Below are 25,487 nucleotides of genomic sequence, written 5' to 3'. Positions count from 1 at the left end.
TTCCATTCTCTTCTTGTCAAATGGTGAAAGCTGATAGCTGGTCTCAGCAGGGGCCTGCAAGTCTTGGATGCTGGAATCCTCCAGCCTCCTGGCACCATCACCTGCCACAGCTGGAGGGGATGTGGACAGAGAAGAAGGAGTATTGGGAGGGCAGAGGCAGACGCAGAGGTGAATGAGAGGATATAGGCCCAGTGCTCTGAATGTAATGGATTCAAAGACAGGCTGGAATTGGTGCTGATGAAATTGAGAAGAGCCCCCAAGCCCAGAAGGTCAGCTTTAAAGCTATTTCACTGATATGGAAAGTCATCTTGGCACCAGCTCATAAGTTAAGAAGAGAAGCAAATCTATCATCAGCCAAGCCTTGCAGAGAAGTTTCAGGCCCTCAAACATAGTAAGAGCTGCTCCTGGTGGAAGCTGTCAAGTCAGACAAACTGCTGGCTCCTGCGGTTTATTGAGCCTGAAATGACTGTAGAAGGTCAGTTCCTCTTAGAGTTAAGTTATATCCTCAAATATTAGGAGGTGGAAAGGAAAAGCTTGTAACTGCCTTCTTACTATCTTGTCCCTTCTTGAGGTGACTCGAGCCAGGAATTGAACCAAACAGGGGCTCCTAACTTGTTTTATGCCAAGAACACATTTAACTATCTGTTGAAGCCTATGGACGATTTGTCAGGATAATGTTTGTAAATGCTCAAGACAAAATATATGAGATTACAAAGAAAATGAATTATGTTAAAATATAAATTATCAAAATATTAAAAATATTTGTGATATAGTAATTATAGTGCTTCCTTATTAAATAAGAAAATCTAGCAATAAGTCTTAAAACTACCATAATTTTGAAGTATTGTTGAGTAGTAATGAGTAGCAAACAGTATACTGAGATACAGTAACCGTATCATGCTATGATAATGTGTGTGTGTGGGTGGTCTATTTTTGATGAAATTACATTGCTAACACTCCTATGGGTTTGTTGCCTACATTTATAATAGAAGAAAATTCTATATTTCAATTAGACTTTAGTAAAGATGTAATCTTTTTTGCCTTCCAAGTTCCTAGGGATATGAGGGATCCCTAAGGGATCTAAGGACTTCAAGTTAAAAACCCTTGTGATAAGGTGACAGAAACAAATTCAGTTGACCCACCCTCCCCCTCTTAGCAGACAAGCAAATGAATGCACCTCTTCAAATACCTCACTTGGGAAAGCTACAAATTTATGTTAACCATAGCTCAGAATACTTGTTTAAAAAGTAGATCTCATCTAAATGTATAAGCTGAAAATGACACAACACTGTAAATCAACTATACTTCAATTAAAAAAAATAAATTTAAAAAAATTAAAAAATAAATGTATAAGCCATATTTATTTTCTATAAACTAAATTTCAAATTCAAGACTCCACACAACCAGTTGGTAAGACATCTAATGTCAGTTATTCTTGGTGTTTCTACCCAACCAGTTGGGGAATTTGTCATGATTCCAGGTTCTTCCTCAGTCTTTCATCTTCTGGAGCGGGGGTGCTCTCTGTGTTGATCATCTGTCCACACAAGCTACCCAAGTAACGTCCACTGTTCCTCTCTGATGGCTTCTTCGGGTTCAGTGGTTCTCTGTTGCTTGACCATAGAACTTCTCCTCTATGTCTGCCTAAGTCCTTTCTTCCTAAAGGTACCATATAGCTATTTCTCTCTAGAGCCTTCAACTTCCCCATGGTTACTCATCACATATTTCCTCCAAGGCCAGAAAGTTTAGAACAGATTCCCTTTTCCCCCCTCCCCCCCCCGCTGCACTGTGCAGCATGCAGGATCTTAGTTCTCTGACCAGGGATCGAACCTGTGCTCCCTGCAGTGAAAGCATGGACACTTAACTCCTGGATTGCCAGGGAAGTCCTCAGACTCCCTTCTTAAATGGGGAAAGGGAAAGAAGAAACTACAGTAGAAGGGAAAGTTATTATTTAAAAATATTATCCAGTCACATATTTCTATAATTCCACTTTGGAATCAACTTCAGAAAAATGTATGCATTTGGTATGAAAACCAACCCCTTAACTACACAAAAAATTTATGATTTAATCAAAATTGTCACTACTCAATTTCGTGTCCTACTTTATTCACCAGATTTTATTCCAAATAATTTTAGGCTACTGGCAAACATAAAACCATCCTCAGCAGGCAAAGAATTTCAACTCTGAAGATATTAAAAATATGCCACAAGAAGGCCTTTCTAATATGACTCAAAATCCAAGTGTAATAAAGAAAACATTAATAAATTTTACTACATAAAAATGAAAACCACATTTATGGAATAAAAAAACACCATAAACAAAGTGAAAGCACAAATAAGATACTGAAATAGGTTTACAAAAAAGAGGGGGCTAATCACCATATCTAAAGAACTCCTAGAAATGAAGAAGGAAAAATACCAACTCCTCAATGGGAAAAAAGTCAAAGAACAAGAACATACAGAAAGGCAAAAGAAATGCAAATAAAATACAAGATTTTCACTCTCACACATAATAAGAGAAAAACAAATTAAAAATTCATTGAGAGGTATCCCCTTCTAGCCAATAAGGAATATAAGTACTGGATTTATCCTCCTACATGAAATTTAAAAAACAGACAACAGTTACGGTACAGAAATTTTCAGACATTGACCATCAGGCTGCTCAGGACAGTGGTCCCTGAGAGAAGGGAAACAAGTGAGATAAGTCCCCTGAATGCCTAGGCTTGGAGAGAGATTCTTTGCTGCAGTTCAGAGAGGGGAAACCCAAGTGAAGCTTTATGGTCTCCCTGAGTTGAAAAGATGGCGCTGGTTGTCCAAAAAGGTCAAGGTGACTAGAATTCAAAGGCCACCTATAAGAAGAGAACTACACACAAAAAAAGAACTTCGACATTCTGGAGAGTTGAATATTCAGGTAAATACTATTCAATGAATGCATGTGAACAAACTACCTGAGATTATGGAAAGAACTACACAAAGAGAACAAGGTGTTAATACCCAGGGATCACACAAAGATGAGAAGTTTGTGTTCCATTATCCATGGTGGTAAACCTTGTGATCAAGGGGACTGCATAGGGTCTTCATAAAATTACTGCCTCAGCAATGGGAAAAAGTTAGCCTGAAAATGAAGACTTTTCTGTACATACATAATAAAGTTTAAAAGCAAGACTTGAAAGGAGCAAACTGTTTCCAAAGAATATAACTGCATCTTATTTAAAAATCTCAAGAATACAGGAATACAAAAATATCCAACAATGTAAAATTCAAAGTGTCCAGGAGCCAATTAAAAAATTTCGGACATGACTAGAAGGAGAAAAACGCAATAGATAAAGAGCCATAAATGACAAAGACTACAGAGCTAGTGGACAAAGATGTTAAAACAGCTATTATAACTATATTCAATAGGTAAAGAAGGTAAATTCAACGTGTTACATAATGACATTTAATTTTTTTTAGAAAATCAAAATGCAACTTCTAGAAGTGAAAAATACAATTACTGTAATTTAAAATTTTACTAGGTGGAATTAACAGAATAGACACTGTAGAAAAAAGGATTAGTGACTTTGAAGAAATAGTAATAAAAACTATACAAAATGAAACATAGAAAAATGACTGAAAAAAATTGAACAGAGAATCAATGAGGGGAAAATTCAGGCAGTCTAATATACCAATGGAGTCCATTAAAAAGAGGAGGAGGAAAAATATTTGAGAATGACTAAAAATTTCCCAAATTGTCAAAGCAATCTTGAGAAAGAAGAACAGAGCTGGAAGTGTCATGCTCCCTGACTTCAGGCTATACTACAAAGCCATAGTAATCAAAACAGTATGGTACTGGCATAAGAACAGACACATAGATCAATGGAACAGAATAGAGAGCCCAGAAATAAATCCACACACTTATGATCAATTAACCTATGAAAAAGGTGGCAAGAAGTGGGGAGGGTGAGGGATAAATTAGGTTGGGAATAACATATACACACTACTATATATAAAATAGATAATCAACAAGGACATACTGTATAGCACAGGGAACTCTACTCAATACTCTGTAATAACCTATATGGGAAAAGAATCTGAAAAAGAATAATATATGTATATGTATAACTGAATCACTTGGCTGTACATCTGAAACTAATACAACATTGTATATAAACTATACACCAATATAAAATTAAAAAATTAAAAAATATGAAAAAAACAAAGAAGGCAATAATATACATTGGAGAAGAGACAGTCTCTTCAATAAGTGGTGCTAGGAAAAGTGGAAAGCTATGTGTAAAAGATGAAATTAGAACATTCTCTTACACATACATAAAAATAAACTCAAAATGGATTACAGACCTAAATGGAAGCCCTGAAACCATAAAACTCCTAGAAGAAAAAATAGGCAGAATACTCTTTGACATAAATCATAGCAATATTTTTTGAATCTGTCTCTTAAGACAAAGGAAACAAAATTAAAAATAACCAAGTGGGACATAAGTAAACTTAAAAGTTTTTGCACAGCAAAGGAAACCATTGACAAAGTGGAAAGACAGCATACTGAATGGGAGAAAATATTTGTAAATGGTATCACCAATAAGGGGTTAATATCCAAACTATATAAATAGCTCATACAATTCAATATCAAGAAACAAACAACCTGATTTTAAAAATGAGCAGAAGACCTGAATAGACATTTTTCCAACAAAGACACATAGATGGCCAACAGGCACATGAAAAGATGCTCAACATTGCTAATCATCAGAGAAATGCAAATCAAAACCACCATGAGATATCACCTCATCCCTGTCAGAATGGCTATAAGCAAAAATACCACAAATAACAAATGTTGGCAAGGATGTGGAGAAAAGAGAACCCTTGTACACTGTTGGTGGGAATGTAAATTGGTACAGCCACTGTGGAAAACAGTATGGAGTTTCCTCAAAAATCTAAAAAAAAATAGAAGTACCATATGATCCATCAATTCCACTGCTGGGTATATATCCAAAGAAAACAAAAACACTCATTTAAAAAGATACATACACACTGCTAATGCTCATAGCAGTATAATTTACAACAACCAAGATATGCAAGCTAACTAAGTGTCCTTCAACAGATGAATGGATAAAGAAGAGTGGTTTATATATACAATAGAATACTACTCAGCCATAAAAAAGAATGAAATTTTGCAATTTGCAACAACATGTATGGACCTGGAAGGTATTATGCTTAGTGAAATAAGTCAGACATTGTTATCACTTATATGTGGAATCTAAAAAATGAAACGAGTGAATATAACAAAACAGAAACAGACTCAGAGATACAGAGAACAAATTAGTGGTTACCAATGGGGAGAGGGAAAGGTGGGGCAAGGTTTGGGGATGGAATTAAGAGGTACAAACTACTATGCATAAAATAAATAAGCTTGAGCACAGGGAATATATTGTACAGCACAGGGAATATAACCAGTATATTATAATAACTTTAAACGGAGTATAATTATTAAAATTATGAATTAAAAAGTCCAAAAGTTTTCAAATTTCATGAAAATGCTAAAGAACCTCAACAAGCTGCAATAAAAGAAACATGAAAAATCCTACACTAAGGTACAACATAGTCAACTGTTTAAAACCACTGATAAAGAGAAAAATCTTTAAAATAGCCAAAGAATAAAGACATACTATACATAAAGTAATCAATATAAAAGTAACAGCAGAATTTTCATCAGAGACACAGCAAGCCAATTTTTTGGCTGCCTATAAGAAACCTACATTCACTATAAAGACACAAATATATTAAAAGTAATAGGATAGGAAGAGATATAACATGTAAACACAAATCAAAAGAAAACTGGAATGACTATATTGATATCAAATAAATTGGATTTCAGAGCAAAGAATATTACCAGTTATTTTATAATAATAAAGGGTTTTATTCATCAAAAGGATCTAGAATGCTAAATATTTATGCACCTAATAACAGAGCTTCAGAATACAAAAAGTAAATCTGACAGAGCTCAAAGAGAAATAGGCACATCTACAATTAGAGTTGGAGATTTCATCATCCCTTTCATTAAAACCGAGAGGAAAAGATGTTAAAAAAAATTTTTTTAAATAAGGGTAGACAAAAATTCGGTCAAGATGTGAAAGATTAACAAGACTACCAACTAACTTGACCTAAATAATATTTATAGAACTCTCCAAGCAACAACATAATACACATTCTTTCCAATGTACATAAAATATTTGTCAAGGTAGACCATATTCTGGGTCACAAAACAAGATTTAACAAATTTTAAAGGATTAAAAACAAATTAGGAATTAACAGAAAATGTGATGAAAATCCTGAGATCTAAATAATGGATTTCTAATAATCCATGGATCAAAGAAGAAATCAAAAGGGAAGCTAGAGATTATTTTGAACTGGTAAAAATGAAAACACAAATTATTGAAGTTTATGGGATTAAGCTAAATAAGTACATAGAAAAAATTTATAGCACTGAAGAATAAGGGTCTGAAGTTAACAATCTAAAGTTTCACCTTAAGAAACTAGGAACTGAAGAGCCAATAAAACCCAAGGTGAAAATAGGAAAGGAAATAATAAATAGCAGAAAATAATGAAATGGACAAGACAAAAATAACAGAGGAAACATGAACAACAATAAAAAACTACAGACCAATATCTCTCATAATCATAGAAGCAAAAATTCTCAACAAAATTTTAGTAAATTAGAGAGAGACAAATACCGTATGCTAACACATATATATGGAATTTAAGAAAAAAAAAATGTCATGAAAAACCTAGGGGTGAAACAGGAATAAAGACACAGACTTACTAGAGAATGGACTTGAGGCTATGGGGAGGGGGAAGGGTAAATGGTGACAAAGCGATAAAGAGGCATGGACATATATACACTACCAAACGTAAGGTAGATAGCTAGTGGGAAGCAGCCGCATAGCACAGGGAGATCAGCTCGGTGCTTTGTGACCGCCTGGAGGGGTGGGATAGGGAGGGTGGGAGGGAGGGAGACGCAAGCGGGAAGAGATATGGGAACATATGTATATATATAACTGATTCATTTTGTTGTGAAGCTGAAACTAACATACCATTGTAAAGCAATTATACTCCAATAAAGATGTTTAAAAAAAAATTTTAGTAAATTAAATCTAGCAACATATAACAAGACAGCACACAATTACCAAATGGGGTTTATCCCAGAAATTGAAGGTTGTTTTAATATTTGAAAATCAATGTCATTCACCATTTTAACAGGCTAAAATCAAAATGTCATATGATCGTTTCAATGGCTGCTGAAAAGGCATTTATTTGAGAAAATCCCCAAGCTAGTCCTGATAAAAATTCTCAGCAAACTTAGAAGGAAACTTCCTTAACCTAATAAAGGGCATTTATAAAAACCCTACAGCTATATTCATAAGTGATGACTCTCCATGTAAAAAAAATCCTAAGAAATATATTTTTAAATGCTTTGATAAAGTTGCAGGATACAAGATCAATACACAAAAATTATTTATATTTTTGTATGTGAGCAACATACAATCAGAAAATAATTTTTAAAAAAATATCTGACAACAGCATTTAAAAATATGAGAAATTAGCAGTGTATTTGGCAATAGATGTGTAATACCTGCATGCTGAAAACTATAAAACATTGCTAAGAGAATTTAAAGAAGACATAATATATAGAGAAATACACTGTGTTCTTGGATCAGAGGACTTCTCACTGTTGTCAATTCTCCCCCAGATTGATCTATAAACTCCATGTAATCCCAATAAAAAACCAACAGGATATGGAAATGCAAAGAACTGAGTATAGCTGAAACAAGCTTATAAATGAATTAGAATGTTAAAGGATTTACTCTTTCTGATTTCAAGGATATTGTAAAGCTACAATAATCAATACGATGTTGTGTTGGATCAGGATAGACAAATAAGTGAGGAGAATGGAACAGAGAGTCCAGAAATAGACCAACACATATAGTGTAAATGGATTTTTGACAAAGGTACAAGGGCAATTCAATGGGGAAGGATAAGCTTTTCAATAAATAGTGCTGGAGTAATTGGCTAGCTATATGCAAAAAAATGAACCTCAACAGTACCTCGCACCATACACAAAAATTAACTTGAAATGAATCATAGACTTCAATAAAACTATAAAACTTCAAAAAGAAAACAAAGGAGAAAATTTTAATGATCTGGGGTTTGGCAAAGATTTCTTAAACACAAAAAGCATGAACTATAAAAGAAAAAGATCAGCAAACTGAACTTAATATCATAAACTTTTGCTCTTCAAGAATTGTTAAAATGAAAAGTCAAATCATAGACTAGGAGAAAACATTTTATATATACACACATAGAGAAACAGACTTGTAAATAGAATATGCAAGAAACACAACTCAACAGTAAAACGAGCAACCCAGTTAAAAAGAGACAAAAGATTTAAATAGACAATCTACCAGAGAAGAGAGATTTGGAGAACAAATAATGTCATGAAAAATTGCTCAACATAATTAGTCATTAGGAAAGCACAAATTAAAACCACAATGAGATACTACAACATATACCTTCTAGGGTGGCTAAAATTAAGATGAACTACACCCATTGCTGGTGAGGATATGAAGCCAACAAATGGTGTGAATGCAAAAGTGCAACTTTACTTTGGAAAAGTTTGGCAGTTTCTTTAAAAGTTGGACACTTACCTACTATATATCCAAGTCATTCCAATCCCAGGTGTTTACCCAAGAAAAATGAAAGTATATGTCAATCTACAGACTTATACACAAATGCCCACAAAAAGTTAATTAATGAAAAAACCCTAATGTCCATCAACAGCTGACTGGATCAACAAATTGTGTTATTTCTGTGCAGCGGAATACTATTCAACAATAAAGAGGCTTTAACTATTAATACACGTGACAGCATCAGTGAATCTAAAATCATTAGGTTAAGTGAAAGAACACACAAAATGGAACATACTACAGGATTTAGTTTTTTGTAAAATTCCCAAAAATGTAAACAACCTATACTGACAAAACAGATTAAGTGGTTGCCTTATCCGGATGGGGGTAAAAGAAAGGATGGATTGCAAAGGTCCACAAGGAAAATTTTTGTTGTGATGGTAATTTTCTGTGTCTTTATTTTGACTGTAGTTTCACAGGTATGCACATTTGTCATAATTCATCAAAATGTATACTTTAAATTCAATTTACTGTATGTAAATTATACCTTAATAAAGCTGATTTTAAAAAAAGAAGAGAGGGCTTCCCTGGTGGCGCAGTGGTTGAGAGTCCGCCTGCCGATGCAGGGGACACAGGTTCGTGCCCCGGTCCTGGAAGATCCCACGTGCCGCGGAGCGGCTGGGCCCATGAGCCGTGGTCGCTGAGCCTGCGCGTCTGGAGCCTGTGCTCCGCAACGGCAGAGGCCACAACAGTGAGAGGCCCACGTACCGCAAAAAAAAAACAAACAAAAAAACTGAAAGGCAAAAGTTGAACAACACCCTGTGTTGTTTTTATCAAAATATAAAATTGCTGAGGACAACTGGCAAAATGCCAATATATTTTAGCTAAATCATAATGTTGTAATTTGGGGGAGGAAAAATTCCCCAAGGTGGCCACTGCGAGGAAAAAAATATTCAAAAGTTTTTGTAGCTATATGGACACATTTATTTATAGTCTACTCACTTTTTTTCAGCATGTGCTTCCATGCATGGGTGAGTACACACACGAAATCATCAGATCTACCACAGAATCAGGCTTTAAAATCTTAATACTCAATATTATCCACTGAATTTCAAGTTCAAGTGTAATAAAGAGTCTGACTCCACTTTTGGTAGTTGACAGCTGACAGTATAAGCCCTACCACTTCCTTTTCCCCTGCTGCTGTACATCTGGGAAAACTGATAAGAAAGCCCACAGATGGCCTCCTTTGCTGTCAGCAGGCAATGCAAATCACACAAGCCTTGACCCACACACAAGGACCCTCATCCCAGACCCACCACCTCACCACCATCAAGCTCTGCACCAGTCTCTTTTCCTTGCTCTTTCAAGCCTTTTTTGGATCAGCATGGGAGCCAGCCCTGATCTCCCCAGAGAGCCTTATTATGTAATAAATCATTTCATGTCCTCTTGGTTCATGTGCAGTGCCCTCAGTTTCAACATCTGAACCAAATTTGGGGGGTGAAGGTTGGGCGAGTACATCCTGTCTATGCAGAGTGACTACAACAATCAGCTATAGCTGATTTACAACAGCTGGTTGGTGGGGGGAAGACACCAATGTGAGTATGGCAGGCAGCTTCTAGGATGGTCCCCAGAGATCCTCACCTCTTGATACTCAGGTTTCTCTCTTTACTTGAATGTGGGCTGGACCTAGTGACTTGCTCCTAATGAATAGAATATGGCAAAGTGATGAGATGTCACTTCTAAGATCAGGTTACAAAAAGACCCTGACTTCCCTCTTTCTTGCCTTCTCTTGCTCACTGAGGGAAGCCAGCTACCAGGTTGTGAGCTGTGCTATGGAGAGGCCACCTTGGAAGTTGATGCTCCCACAGTAGAGCTTTCAGATGAGACTGCAGCCCCAGCCAAAACTCCTATCACAGCTTCGTGAGAAGCCCTAAGCCAAAGGCATCAACTAATCTGCTCTCAAACTCCTGACACAGCAACTGTGAGATAATAAATGTTTGCTGTTTTAAGCCTCTAAATTTGGGGGTAATGTTGTTACTCAGCAACAGCTAATACAAAGAGTGTGTTCTTGAGTATGAGAATTCCTGGAGAACAGAAATAAGTATCAATAAGAGAAGAACGAGAAAAGATTAGTGTCTCAGAGACTATTGGAAAGATAAAGGGGGCAGAAGCAAACTTCAAGTAATAAACTGGAAGCAGATCTTATGTTGACTAGAACATTGTAGTTGGTGATCTTGGTAAGTGCAGCATCTGATTGCCACAAGTAACCGGGAATCACAAGTGCCCTCCTGGTCTGAAAAAGTCAGTGACTACATCATTTTGGGAGGGAAGATGTCCTTTTTCCAACTGTCTTGAACCTTTGGTTGATCCCATATGAACATCAAGGCATGAAGCAACTGCTTCGTTCCGATGAAAGAGGTCAGTGAAAACAGTGCTAAGTCAGCGCTCTTTTACCAAACAAGATCTCCTTTTACTAACAGTGCCACAGAGAGCAATTTCACCTTAATTACAGCCCAGTCTTGATCACCTGTCATTGTTACTGATTGCCTGCATGAAATGAATGTCTTAAATGAGATGAAGTTCAGTCCCCTATTCCCTGTTTCAGGAGTGGCAAACCATCATTTTATCTGACAGCACTTTTTGAAATCAGAATTTTCTTCAGTATTATCTGTAGATACCTTCATCCTATTATCCTGGGAAGATCAGGGACATGCAATAGGATCTTTCTCAACTTCTCTGTACTTCAAATCTCTCTGCATAATTACCAATCTTCACCTCCTTTTGCCCTGTTTCAGAAAGAGTGGCAGTCTTCCACTTTCTCCAAGTTTGACCCCTCCACTAGCACTCTTAACCCAGCTCCTATCTCCCTTTGCTGAGCCATCAATCACCTCCACTCACATCTTCCTTCCTTGTAGTCTATAAGTCTTTCCACCCACAGATTATGTTCTTCCACCACTGATACCCCTTCCAGCTACCATCCTATATCTTTCCTCCCCTCAACTGCGTTACTTCTTGACTTCTTATTCATTCTTAAGCCTAGAGAAATTTGATTTACATACCTACCATTCTACTATGTTGTATTCAAAAGCACCGCTACCAGCAGAATTATAGTGGGATGGATCCTGAATGGTGACCAGTTCGGATGAACTTACAGATATGCCCATGATTCAATCATTCTCATTCAGTGAAGAGCTATTCGCTGCCTGATATGTGCCAGGCACTGTTCTATGCTTACCAGTAATTCATAGATGTGCCAGGAAAAACAATGCCAGGGATATAACAGTAAACAAAGAAGACAGGATTCTCTGCCCTCTTGGAGCTTACATTTCTAGCGTAGGAGGATAAACCAGAAAGGAAAACAAAATAACATAATTAAACAAGTATAAAGTATGTCAGCTCTGAGAAATGCTATGATAAAATTAAAGTAGGGAGGGGGGCTATACAGTACAATGGAAGTGGGAAAAGTGGTGAGGCAGGATCTTATAGAGATGCTTCAGGGCACTATGGTTAGGGGAGAAGATTCTGGAGCTGAAGGAGATAGGTTCTTATCCCTCCTCTCCCATCTTCTAACTGTGTGTTCTTAGGCAAGGCATTTAACCTCCTGGTACCTTAGATTCCTCATCTGTGAAATGGGAAGGATGTTAGAACCTACCAAATAGGGCGGTTGTAAGGACTGAATGTGTTTACAATATATAAAAGATTTAGAACATTGCCTGAGTTCAGTAAGGGCTCAAAAAATGTTAACCCTATTATTCATTCATTCAATAAGTATTTACTTAGCACTCATTAACCTGTTAGATTCCATGAAGTATATTAAAATGAGATGCATTCCTGACCTCTCAAAAAATATGGTATGAGTACATACACAAAAGCACAATACAAGGTGGTATAAAACAAATTCACTCTTTCAGAGGGAGACTCTTACTCTTTCAGAGGGAGACATTACACTCGTATTGTCACTCCTTACACAACATCAAGGTGCTCTGAAAGTATCTTCTCATCTAGGATCTCTCCTGGCCTTCACCACAATCATGAGAGATACTACTGCCCTCATTATACCTGTTGGGTAAGTAACACATAGGTATCCATTGAATCCCTACTCAACAACTTAGTGGCTCAGCCTGGAGGCGCAGGTGAAGTGGCCAGTGCACTGACTCAGAGTATGACCTTTTACACCACAAAAGCCCGTATTTAAATCAAGAACTACAAATTAAACTGTGTGATCTTGGACAAATGCTTTCACCTCCCAGAGCCTCAGTTTTCTCATGGGCGAGATGAGGACAATCAATTCTAGCTGCATCAGTCTCATGCAAGGACGAAATGAGGTATATGAGGGACTGTGCGAATCTTCCAGCCCTTAACAAGTACCCAATAAAATGGTGGCTTTAAAAGAAAACAAGGCAAAGCAACGCATTTCTCTCGCGATTCTGTCAGCTTGTACTTGCATGAGGCCTCCAGATCACCTTCAGATTCACAGGATGACACAACAAACATGTCAATGAGAACAAAAATGAAATACAGGAACTATACCTGAGTCCACAAGAATTCACTGCCTCTCAAGCCAAAAGTTTCATGAACTTCTTGTTTGCTTGTAATATAGAGTGCCATGTTGCCATATGCAATATGGGGGGGGTTTTTTTTTTTTTAGATCTGCATTTAAGCTATGCTAACCAATGATTTCAAATGCAAATGAATAGTGCTTTACTCAAAATATAAGCTCTTGAAAAGTTTTGTGTAAATTGGGTTTTGTAAATCATCTCAAAGTTTCAAGGAAAGATTTTAATGTAAAGAATCTCTAGGGTGAATCCTTTCAGATAAACATGGATCGTTGCTAAATTGACCCATTGACCCAGTTTATCTACTTTATCTTCTTTTAACGTGCAGATTTTCAAATATCCAGGAGCTAACGCAGCACACATGACTTGGGTGGAAACCAGATTTCTTTACCCAGGAGAAAATGACATGAGAGACTGCTGAGGGTGGGAGTGTCTCCGTGAGAAAATGAGGGGTTTGATGCGAAGCTTAGAAAACTCAACTTCCACAAACTTAGGAAAGTTGTGCATAGCAGACTTTTGGGCTGAAATAGGTCCTTAGAAATATGAGTCTGCTCTGAGATTATAAACAGTGATCTGGGATGGTGCAAAGTCCTCAGGCTTCAGCACCCTGGAAATAACCTATATCAATAATTTACTCCTGAGTTCCCCCAAATGTCCCAGCTTGCAATCAAAAAAGACAGTGTGATTAGTAATATTTCACACCTGTAATGAACAAACTGCGATCTTTGTGCATCAGAGAAAGCTTCGTGAGAGATGGCAACATTTGTCCGAACCCTCAGCAGTATGTGCCGGAAGCTAACTGAAAGGCACAATGAAAGATGAGGCCTGATATTTACCAACTTCCAGCAGGACATGAAGGCGACGGCGTGGAAATGGATAAGCTGAACATACAGGCGACATCTATTCAAAGCATATTCTCCTCTAAGCGGCTTGTATGGTTCAACTAACAGCAGTTGAGGCAACTGCGATTTGAAATCTTTTCTAGATCATATTCTTACAATGTTTTGCAACCTCCTAAATTGGATCTTTTGTGTCGAGATTTCTACAAGCAGGTCTAAATCCCTGAGAGAAAAGGAGGAGGAGAAGAGACGATGGTGGTGGACAGGATGGCTGGGAGAAGAGATAAAGAAAGAAGTGGAATCATTCACCTGCACACTGAGGGAAGGACACCTGCTAGGTCGCACTGCACCCTCCTATGTGGCTCTGGACCAGGCTCCTAGAGAACCAAGGTGGCTCGCTGTTGGAGTAATGGACCCTTCCAGCCAGTGTCCTACTAGAAACAACTTGCTGCTCTGGTCACCGGTTGCCCTAGCAACAGCCTAGATTATGTCCATGGGCATTAAAGCCAGGCAGTCCTGGGTGTTGGGATCCTGGTTCCTCTACTCACTCGCTGGGGGATTTGGGACAGCTTGCTCAACAGCTCTAGTCTCTGTGTCTTTTTTTTTTTAATTATGTGTAACACAAAGTTATTTAAGTCAATAAATTTTTTAAAATTTTTTTTGGCGGTACGCGGGCCTGTCACTGCTGTGGCCTCTCCCATTGCGGAGCACAGGCTCTGGACGCGCAGGCTCAGCGGCCATGGCTCACGGGGCCCAGCCGCTCCACGGCATGTGGGATCTTCCCCGACCGGAGCACGAACCCATGTCCCCTGCATCGGCAGGCGGACTCTCAACAACTGCGCCACCAGGGAAGCCCCTAAGTGAATAAATTTTTAAGGAATTTCACATGTTCTGATTCTTTCCACTGCCAATCACCTTAGTTCCTCCAAACTCATAATCTTCAAGATAAAACAGCCCTTTCAAAAAGAAGTTGTCATGTGAGTCAGCCCACAATTCTTTTAGTTAGGCTTCTTTGATCTCCAGTGAAATATGGACACGCTTCAAAATTCCCCACCTGTAAGCTTTGGGATCCAATTTCCTCAAGCGATTTCCTTTAGGACCATGTTTAGGGTCAGGCGATGGATCTGCCTGGTACTGAATTTGACACCCTCTAAAAGTGTATTAGGTTCAAATCATATTCACTCCTAAGCCATCACACCCTAGAACTGTACAGATCATTGGGATACGCCAATACCGTTTCATCTGTAACACTGGATCATGATACTGTACCCGGGACCTCATAAGTCTGTTGTACAACTGAAGAAAGGAATACACGCACAGCCATGACACAGAGCACGGGCTCTGTGTGTCAGCAACAGGTACAGCTGCCATTCAAGCAGCATCAGGGACCCTTAGAGGACTTGCTTTATGGAGGTGTTTTTGGCATGATCATAAGAGATAACAGTCACAGAACACTCGCTATGCATCAGGCAGGCCAGGTTCTAAGTGATTTACCAGGAACTAACTCATTGAATCCTCACAATGCCCCTATGAGGCAGGTTTAAGTGCTGTAAGCATTTTACAGAGGCAGGGATACTAGGGGAGGAAACAGTGCTATTTCTGGTCCCAGGTCAGCCTGCAAGTGAGGGCTGGATGCAGGGTCTGTGCCCAGGTGGTCTGGCTCCAGAAACCATACCATACACATCACTTTGCACGGTACTGCTGCGATAACACGTCATTTAAAAAAAGCCAAACAAAGTGGTATCTGTAAACACATGCGTGGTCACTTAAACAAGTGTGGTATTATGTCAGGTCATATATATACATACAGTATACATACAGGTATATATACTTGAATATATGTCAGAACTATCTTCCTAGCCTAAAAGGACTTGCACAAGTCAACCAGCTGTCTGTCTGCACCCTGGACAGTGATAGCTTCTTCAAACAACCTGAACATGAGCAAAGGGACATCCAGGGCACTTTCCTATGGTCTCTTCACGGCACCATCATGTACCCACAACTTAAGTCACTGAAAGCAGAGACCTAGTAGTCACTTTGAATTCCACCCCTTCTAATACTTCTGAACCAATTCTCCAGCAAATATTCTATAGGTCTACAGATTTTATAGCCGAGATTTCTCTTGCATTCATCCCTTCTTCTCCATTCTCAATCCCACTGTTTTCAGTTCAAGCACTTAACAACGTCCTTTCAGATAACTGGATCGGACTCCTAACCTTTCTTTCTGACAACATTCTTGCCCACTCCTGCCCCCAAGAAATCCATTTTCCTCACTGCTATTGAAAAATCATTTTAAAACACAAGTCTTAGAATATTGAGCCTCTACATCTAGAGAATGAAGTCTAAACTCCTTATTAAGGTACCTAAATCCCTTTTGATCTGATCTTTTCATCTCTTTCCACTTCCCCCAGACGCAACCACACATGCACTGGCAGCCGCTGCTTCCTCTGATCGGTAAGCCTTCTCCCTCCCATATACCCTCCCCACTAGCTTCTACATCCATAGCCGTCATTTGGAAAGACCCTCCTCAATCGTGAAAGCTTTGCCCAAATATCACCTGCTCTAGGAAGCCTTCCATGAATTCCCCATGAAAAGTTAGCTGCCTTTCCCTCTGTGCCTATAACCGCCCAATCGTAACTTTTCCCTTCACACTAGCATATAAGCCCCTGATGGCAAGTGCTGTGTGTACACAATATGTTCTCAGCCCCCGAACGGTTTCTGGCATGTTGGAGGAGCTCAACAAATTCTTGTTATATTATTACCTCAGCCCTATCATATTAGAGTTGTTTGTTGACAAGTCTGCCTTTTCCACAGGAATGTGAGCTCCTGGGGGCAGAGTCCTTTTTGCCTCCATCCCAGCACTTTTTTGCCTCTATCCCAGCACTTTTCACAGTGCCTGGCCAAAAACCAACCAACCAACCAAAAAACCCTTAGTATTTATTGAACAAATCAATGCATAGCCCAATAAATGAATAAACCACAGAAGCCTCCAGGATCTCCTTGCCTGTCAGAATAACCTAAAATTTATGTTTAGTCGTATGTCTAGAGGTCTAGTAGTTTGTCTGTTACATCTACTAGTGTTTAGAGGGAATTCTCACCAGAAGCAAATCAAGTCCAGCTGGAAGATGCTGTTATAAAACAAACTAGATTCCAAGAGACCAAAAGGTGCATTGATTGCATATGTCATGAATATAAATAAAAATATTTATAAGCGAGATATAAATTTTAATTTGGAAAAAGAATAGCTCTTGCAGGATGTCTATTCAGGTGTACTTACTCAACAAAAGGAACTTGAAAAAGCCGTGATTTGATGTGTGGTCTACAAAGGACAAAATTCCCACTCAGGTGAGGGTTTATAAAAAAAAACTCATTTCACAATGGCTCCTGGGAACTTTTGTGTTTGTTACATCATTTCCCCGTGTGGTGGCTGTTAGGATCATCACTACTGCAGACAAGTAAATGAAGACACAGAGAGCTTCAGGTTGCAGAATAAATTCCTGGTGTAGTAGACCCTAGGGTTCTCTATTACTTAGAGTGGACCAAATATATCCAGCTATGTTATCCAAACTCAGAGTGACAGGTTGTTTGCTGGAAAAGGTGCCCTAAGATGGGACCTCATCTCCTGAAAGAGGCCTTAGAACATCTGCCAAATGCATTCCTGATTTAACACCTGAGCTCTCTGTGGCGACAATTGTTCAATTCCATTTACTTCATTGAGCACCTACTGTGCCCAGCACACAGTGTGATTTCTATAATCTGAGAAGGGCATAAATGGTCCTGAAAGACATGAATATTGCGCCAAAGACTGTGCAAGATTCCTGGTAACGTATTGCTGGACAGGCAAAGACAATCTTGAGGGAATATTTAAGGATAAAGGAAATTTTAAAAATTAGAAAAACAGGGGTGTGTTGATAGTATATATGTTTTTTTTATATATTTGTTTTATTTTTGGCTGTGCTGGGTCTTCGTTGCTGCACGCAGGCTTTCTCTAGCTGTGGCGAGCGGGGCTACTCTTCCTTGCAGTGCACGGGCTTCTCATCGCGGTGGCTTTTCTTGTTGTGGAGCACAGGCTCTAGGCACGTGGGCTTCAGTAGTTGCAGCATGCGGGCTCAGTAGTTGTGGCACGCGGGCTTAGTTGCTCCGCGGCATGTGGGATCTTCCCGGACCAGGGCTCGAACCCGTGTCCCCTGCATTGGCAGGCAGATTCTTAACAGCTGTGCCACCAGGGAAGTCCGATAGTATATTTTTAAATGAAAAATTTGGTAACAAATCTGTGAGCACAATATTGTTATATACACATATACTGTACAAAGACATGCACACAAACATAATGAAAGGAATGGAAATGTACACACCAGAATATTATCAATGCTTTCTCTATAGAGATTACGATTAGTTTTTTAGTGTCTTCCATAGACTTTTGTACAATACAGTGCTTTAATGATCCGATTATAAGTTTTTTAAAAGTTTAAAAAATAAAAGTTTTGCTTTAAAAAAAGGGGGGAGGGGCTATAAAATGTAGAAAATGTTGCTGAGAAGGGGAAAGGGAGAAAGATAAGCACACACATTTCATGTTTGTAACATTATGTGGCGAGCGGGGGCTACTCTCCTTTGCTTTCCTGCTAGGACCAGGATCAACCAGACTCGTCCCCAAGATGTGGGATTTGAACTTCCAGGAGAGGTAAATCAAGTTTCTTGGTTGATTTAGTGAACCATGTTTTCTCAATTGCTACATCACCAGTCTGGTGTATTAAATCAGAATCATTGCCAATGGCCAGTGTCCCAAACTCTGGAGTAGAGACCCAGCTCCAGCCTGGCAGTAGAGTGCGTACTTGAAAGGCTTTAGGTTCTCAGGGGATTCGGTTTTTCTACAGTGCAGTCGGCTTCCAAAACAGGAGGCAGCTGGCAGTGCTGGGGGTACTCAGAAATCAGAGACCCATCACGGAGTTTGAGGAACCTTATGGCGGAGGGTTTTATACTTTATGGTTTCTTAGTGGTGATCAAGAGACACCAGGTTTCACCTCATTGTCCTTCGACATCATGATTTTTTATAAAAGAGCTGAGAGGTAGAATAGAGCAGGGGACACCTGCTCTACAGGGCCACCCTCTGTCCCATCTTCCCACAGAACCACAGATCTGCTCTGAGCCCCAGGGTCATTATTCAACAAAATTTGCCGAGTCTCTTCCCCAGTTCATGCCCTGTGCTAGGTTTGGGAAACACAAAGGCATCTAAAATATGGTGTGTGATTTGAAGGACTCGCAGCCTGTGAGTGAAGCAGGCTTGGGGGGAAAAAAATCAAGAACAATATAATCTGTGGGACGTGAGAGCAGAGAGGTAAACCCAAAGTGATGGAGACAAAGAAGAGGGAGTGATTTATATAAGCTGCCAGTGTCAGCAGCCTTGAGACAGCACGACAGTCTACCCTCCTGAGGTTTACTCCTGAGGACAGGATGGCAAGCAGTTAGACCTCACAGTTCATGCTAACTCTGAAAACACGCCAGTCAGAATTAGCTAGATGTCTGCCTTGAGAATATTTTCTAGGAAATTGTGCTTTATAACAGGTGAATACATGCAATGATTTGAACAAATTGTCAGAAGTGTTTTCCAGCAGACATTCTCTAAGTTACAACATTTGAAGGGAGTAGAGGTTTGGGGAAGGGGTGAGAAGTACTCACTATATTATGATATTGAGTTTTATGTATTGAATCGGCATCTCAATCTCCTTACTGTGTTACCCAGTGCCTCTCAACGCTGACTGTACATTAGACTAACTTGAGGCTGTTAAGGGAAATAATGATGTACAGGCTCCATCCAGACCACTTGGGTTAGAATCTCTGGACCACAAGCCTTGGCCATATTTTTAAAGTTCTCTGAGTTATTCTAATCTACAGCCAGGGTCAAGAACACAAGTGTAATCCTTTGCACCCCAGATTTCCCACATCCAAGATGAGAGTGACAGCTCCTGTGTTAGCATCTAAGAGTTACTGTGAAGGACCTATGAAACAGTATTATGTGAAAGCACATGGAAAGGAATAACGTTTTATATAAACCTAAAGCCATATTTCTCATGTTATCAATCAATGGGCAGCAATGCTTTAAAAAACGTTTACTTCTTGGATGGTTGCTTAGTTTGCTGTAGACTAAATATGACCCAGGATCCTATAAACTCCTTGGTGAGTAGGCAAAGTAGGCTTGTCATCGGCCCAACGTCAAATCGGCATTGGTATCGAGAAACCCAGAGTACTAAGTGATGAGTTTACTGAATTACAAAAACTACATAAGCATTACACATACAGATGTCATGGAAATGTGAAGTACAGATCGTAGCTAGTTAAGTCTGGCTGCTGGAGGAGGAAGGAAGGAAGGGAGCTCACATTGTTTGACCACCTTCTGTGAGCTGGGCTCTTTGTGTATATTACGTCTCTTCATGGGCAGACGAACCCACAATGGCATTTTTGAAACATTAAGTTATGAAATCAGTTTAGTGGGTCACGACCAGTATTTCTTAAATAAAATACAATGGAAAAAGAATAAAAAAGGAGAGAAATGTATGAAAGCTTTGTTTTGGTTATACAGGGATGGATTATGTGTACATGTAACATACTGCATTGTGATAAAAGACGATTTCTTACTCCAGGCTGCTGCAAAAATACTTGAAAATCACCACCTAAAGAGACAGTTATTATGAAATTCAATTTACAGAGGCTCAGAGATCTTAAATAATCCACCCAAGGCCTCATGGCTAGCAAGTGGCAGAATGCTTTTTACCAATATACCTTAACCTCCTGGAAAGGGCAAGCCTCACTGATGAAGAAATAATAGATATCTGCAGAAGGAATATACACGTTTTCATAATTATTATTTTTAATAACACTAGCTGAATGAGAGTATTGCTGCCTAATTTTATCGTTGAGATGTAACATCTTCCAGATTCACTGATTTATTAACTGTCATAACACTAACCACAGTTTGAACCCCAGCTAAAATTTTCTTTTCACTTTCATCACTTCTAAGCTTCGTAGGAACTCCTATGCTGCGGGTTCGTTTTGTTTTGATTTCTTTCCTTTGTTACTCCAGGCACATCATTTCTCCACGAGGAAGCACAGGCCCCCTCCCCTGGCTCCCCCTCCCCCTTCCTGCGAGGTGCAGCCGCCCCCAGGCTAAGCCCACCAGCCCAGGGCACACCTGGCTGTCTTAGCAGACCCTAGTGGCAGAGCGGCTGAGTGGACAGATTTGCACACGAGTGCTGCACCTGGACAAACAGGACTCAGACCCTTCAGGTCCAAGGGCAATATTGCCCCATGGATCATTTTACTGGCTACAACCTCAGCTTTCTCACTGAGAAATTCCTTCCCAACTCAGGGTCTGTAAAATCCCAAGAACGCTTCTTAGCAAGACAGACCTCAGAGTGGTTTTGACAACTTGGAAATACCACCGAAGCGATCGTTTAATGATTTTATGTGTTTTTCTTCTTGAGCCTCCTCTGTTTCTTCAAGACCCACAGATATTTTTTTTTTCTTTTTACTGTGGCTAAGCAGAGCCCTGACCTTGTCCACAAATATCCTTCGGCCTAATAAAAAAAATGATCAAGCACAAGTACCCAAACCCACAAAGTTGGAGGAAAACCCTCTACAGACCAGCCCACCTGTACTCACAAAGCCAGGGAGGTTTCCACTTGAGGGCAGGCATTATTTGGGGTTGGGGGGTGGGTAGATGGGGAAGAATCTTTGAATGAGGAGAGAGAGGGTCACAGAGAGATGGGGTCATGATAGAAGAGGTCTGGGAGTAGAACTCCCTCTACTCGAGTTGAACCTATTTCCCAGGCTGCTGGGCTATTGGGGAGAAGTTTCAGTCTCCTCTATGCTGGAGAGGTGGCAGTGGTTAGTCAGTCTTACCTTATCCAGGGGGACATGGGCTTTGATTAAGGGGGGGGGCAGGTCTGGCTACATAGATTTTGGGGTCACTGCAAAAAAGGGGGCTCCCTGTTGAAAAATTATTAAGAATTTCAAAATGGTGACCATAGAACATTAAACCAAACACGGGACCCTGTGAGACTGTCCATACAGGTCACACGCCCATGAAAGTGACCCTGAGGGGGAGAGTTACATTTTTAGCACCATATCACCTGGTTATTGAGTCATTAAATAAAATGAACCTTCCTGCTAACCCTATCCCCTGCTGCCATGTGTACACATTTTTTACATGGATGTTCTGGTTACCATGTTCCAATAGGCTGTATAACAAACATTTAAATAGAATTTACTATGTACCGGGCCCTAGACTAATAATTAATATGCATTATCTTGTTTAATATTGACAAAAACCCTAGGAGGTAAGAAGTACTGTTGTTCCTTTTCGCAGATGAGGAAACTAAGGCTTAAGGGACGATCATTTATTTGCCTAAGGTTATTCACTAGAAAGTGGCATTCAGCCTGTGTGCCTTGGGACTGGGAGAGGCAAGAGAGGCACTTGCCATGGGAGAAAAACTCAAGGGGATGTGAAAAAACCTAGTAATCAAGATAAGTACTACTTTAATGCAGTCTTTTAAACGTTTTGAGATCATTGTAGATTGATATGCAATTGTGAGAAATAATATTCTTGGTACTCTTTACTCAGTTTCTTCCAATGGAAACATCTCACAAAACTATGGGAAATATCCTAACTAGGTTATTGACATTGAAACAGTAAAGATACAGACCATTTTCATCTGCACAAGGATCCCTCACGTTGCCCCAAATTTCCTTTTTTTTACTCTGTGACAACACGGAAATATCAGATACCAAAGTCCATATTGCCCCTGTATTGACCCATATACATGTTACCAATTATTTATTATACTTTGGTATCATTAAAAAATCATTCTGCAAATTCCTTTAGTTTTCCTTCTAGGCATTACTCTAAGTTGGACATTTCCTGGCTAGCAACAGTTTGTAAACTACACGCTTCTTATTAGGAAAAGAATCACAGAAGTCCCAGATAAAAGTCCCCATAGGTGATTTGTGTAGAACGGGAAAAAGCCTCACAGGTAATCCGCAATACGATACTGCATCACACTAGCTTCGCCCTCGACTACCCATCGTGTTACTTTAATAACAAACATATGGGAGGACCAAGTAGCTGATTCTCTGGGGTAAGCCAGACAGGGACAGAGCCCAAAAGAGAGAGATCCCAGATTTACTTGACAAGGCCATATTTTCCTGGGGTGCTTTGGACAACGTATGGATGACACAGCTGCAGATCTTGGCTATTCTAGTTTAGCTCCCCATGGTGCCGGAAAGCGTCATGCGGAGGTAATGATCAGTTGGTATGAGTGTGATTCTCAATGCCTGTGCAGCTACTTATCTTCACTCTTTCTGGCCCATCCTCACCCATTCCCCTTACGGCTACAAATCTTGATTGATGGTCAGTCAACACAGGCTTTGTCAACATACCAGAGGGGTAGAAATAAAACTGTCACTAGAATAGTGCTTCTCAAACATCCATGGGCATGCAAACCACCTGGAATATTGTTACAAGGCAGATCATAATTCATTACGTCCTGGGTGGGGCCTGAGTTCTGCATTTCTAACAAGCACCCAAGTGATGCTGATACTATTGGTCCGTGAACCACTGCTCGTAGAAAGAACCCATATCACCAGGACCTGCAACTGAATTCCCTGAGATTAAATTCAGGTTATAATGAGACTGGGGTTTTGCTTTTTGTTAGGGGACTTTCACTGGCCAGGTTAGACAGAGAGCTTTTGGTCATTCAGCCCCCTCTAGTGGATGAAATTATGACATGGGGGGAAAAATCAGGTTTCCATGAGAGAGCATCAAAAGGACAGGAAGATGGAGCATGTCCTGGCACTATTGGAATCCCTGGTTTCAGAGGCTCCTGGAGCCCTGCTGAATCCCACACAGCCTGGTTGTTCAACTCTTCATTCTTCAGATTGCCAGGGCAATAACTTTCCTCTCTTTGCTTAACCACCTAGAGTTAGCTTTCTATTATTTACGATCAAGATTCCTAACAAAAATTATAATGTGATGGCTAAATAAATTATGACATTTCTCCATGGAAGAATCATACAGCTATCAACAACCATTATTTCAAATATATATATATATTTTAAGATGGACAAATAATATAAGGTTAAGTGAAAAAAGCATAAGACCAGTGTAGACATAGAGCATAATCTGAACTATATAAATTTTTGAAGAATATTAAAAGTCAATCCTGAAGAGCATAAACAGTAGTTATGGTAGAGGCTGAATAATGGACCCCTGAATGTGTCCTAATCCTCAGAACCTGTGAATGTTACCTTACTTGGCAAAAGGGACTTGCCAATGTGATTAAAGATCTTGAAGTGGAAAGATTATCCTGGAGTATCGGAATCAGCTTCATACAACCACAACGGTCCTTGTAAGAAGAAAGCAGGAAGGTCAGAGTCAGAGGAGATGATATGAGGGCAGAAGCAAAATTCGAGTGATGTGCTTTCAAGTGGCAGGAAGGGAATCACAAGCCAAGGAAACGGGTCCCAGAAATTGCAAAAAGCAAGGAAACATTTTGCTCTCAGAAGCTCCAAGAAGGAATCAGCCCTGCCAACGCCTTAACTTTAGCCCAATGAAACTGATTTCAGATTTCTGACATCCAGAACTGTAAGAAAACAAATTTATGTGGCTTAGAGCCATTATGTTTGTGATAATTGGTTACAGCAGTAACAGAAAACAAATGTAGTAGTTGTCTCTGTACTTTCCTTTGATCAACATCTTACTTAAAAGAAACACAGATCAATTTAACAGAAGGATTAAGTACGGCTTGCTGTAAGAGGTGGTATGAATAATATTTTTCTACATTTCAACATAGCTCGGGTCCTGTCTAGGACTGTAGAATATAAGCAGAATGAAGCACTATTTCAATGTATATTGCAGGAGAATCTCACTCTGCACTAACAGAATTCTGGTCCCATAATTCTCCTAGAAAAGATTCCTGACTTCTGCTGTTAATATCCAACAGGTGACTTAAAATGCATGCACAGGATTGACACCTGATAAAAACCAAAAGGCACACTGACGTACTCAAATCACAAAGCACATCAAAGGCAGAGCAAACTCTTAAACCACTTGGAATTCCCCATTCTCCTCTCAGTGTATTCCCAGCACTGTGACTCTGGAATCACATATGGAATCACCAAGAACAACAACAATAAAAAAAAAAAGTGGCATGACTGCTACATGCCTGGGTAAAGAGTGTTAGTCTGACATTCCCAACCCAAGGCCAGGATCACTGGCCCCTCTTCTGAGCCCCCATAGTCCTCTGTGTATATTTGTTCTGTTGTACTTAACTCACCCTCTCAAAATTCTTTGTTTATGCATTCACCTCCCCAAATAGACTTTGATTTCCTCTAGCGTGTGGTCTATGTCTTACTCCTTTTCGATTTCC

Source organism: Lagenorhynchus albirostris, chromosome 17, assembly GCF_949774975.1.
Source record: "Lagenorhynchus albirostris chromosome 17, mLagAlb1.1, whole genome shotgun sequence".
Lineage (NCBI taxonomy): Eukaryota > Metazoa > Chordata > Mammalia > Artiodactyla > Delphinidae > Lagenorhynchus > Lagenorhynchus albirostris.
This window is presented reverse-complemented; position numbering follows the sequence as displayed.